Raw genomic sequence first — 1,283 nt, 5'->3', positions numbered from 1 at the left:
TATATTTTTAGCTATATTAGTATGTTAAGGATTAGCATTAGCTATATTAGTGTGTTAGAGATTAGCATTAGCTATGCTTAGTTACAGGCTATAATTAGTTACATGCTATAGTTAAGTATTGTTATTATATGTCTATTACCTATCTAATACTAATTTGCTAAGCATTATGCTACAACTATATAACAGCGTAGGCAAGACAATAGGTCTAAATGCAGTAGGAATCTAGTTAGAGGCATATAGAAGTGCGTAGGGACTTAGAACCTAGAAATGCTATTAACACTTATAGGCCTTATATAAAAAATATTAGAAAACTACTAAGCTAGCTAAAAAAAAAAAGTGCAACTAAATACTTAAAATAAAATAAAAGTAACTATAAAAAATAAAGTTAAGTTATAGTTAAAGCTAATATAAAAACTTATTAGATAAGTTTTAAGCAACTTAAGATAAAATAATTTATAAAAATTATTATAAACTATTCTTTAACCTAAATAACTTACTATAAAGATAGAATAGTAAGTAGCATAAATAGCACTAAAAGTAAGCTTTTAAAAAAAGATAGAAGTGTATTATAAGAGAGACAAATTACTACTAAGCCTTACTTGTTAGGATTTATGCTTATATACAAAGTACAGGTTATGTGACCTCTAAACAGGTTAGAGGAGGCCATACTAGCCCGCTCTAGGACATCCGGCCTTACGCCTACCTTAATGTGCTAACTATTGCTCTAAGCAAGCTTTGCTTTTACAGATCATTTATGAACTGTTGTAGTATTTTACTAATATAGCCTATATTATGCTTAGCATGTAAAGAATTAGCTATATTAGCTATAGCTGCTAGCTAGAGGGGAAATCCTTGCACATCTAGCTTAAGTATGTGCTAAATAATTACTTACTTTTTATTATTATCTAGCTTTTATAAGTTAGCTATATAATTAGCTTAGAAAGGTTGTCTAGCGCGTTAGTTACTTCTTATTTTTTAAAAAACTCTATAGATAGCTGCAGCATGTTACTTAAAAAGTGTTACATCTTATTTAAAAGCCTAAAGTGTAAGCTACATCTAACATTTCTTTAACATATCTAAGTAGTGTTATTAGAAATACATTAGTATAGAAAGAGTAGTGTAGTAGGGTTTTAGCAAAAGTAAGCAACTTAGGTGTGTAAGCAACTCGCCTATAAAGTACGTTAGGTGTCTTTACACTTTTAACATTTGCTGTAGTAGAATTAGTAGGCAAGCTTTTTTATAAGTATACCTATTATTAGTTGTTGTAAAGAGAACCTATTTTC

This window comes from Lindgomyces ingoldianus, assembly GCF_010093535.1.
Source record: "Lindgomyces ingoldianus strain ATCC 200398 unplaced genomic scaffold BDR25scaffold_73, whole genome shotgun sequence".
Lineage (NCBI taxonomy): Eukaryota > Fungi > Ascomycota > Dothideomycetes > Pleosporales > Lindgomycetaceae > Lindgomyces > Lindgomyces ingoldianus.
Note: the sequence above shows the minus strand (reverse complement) of the source record.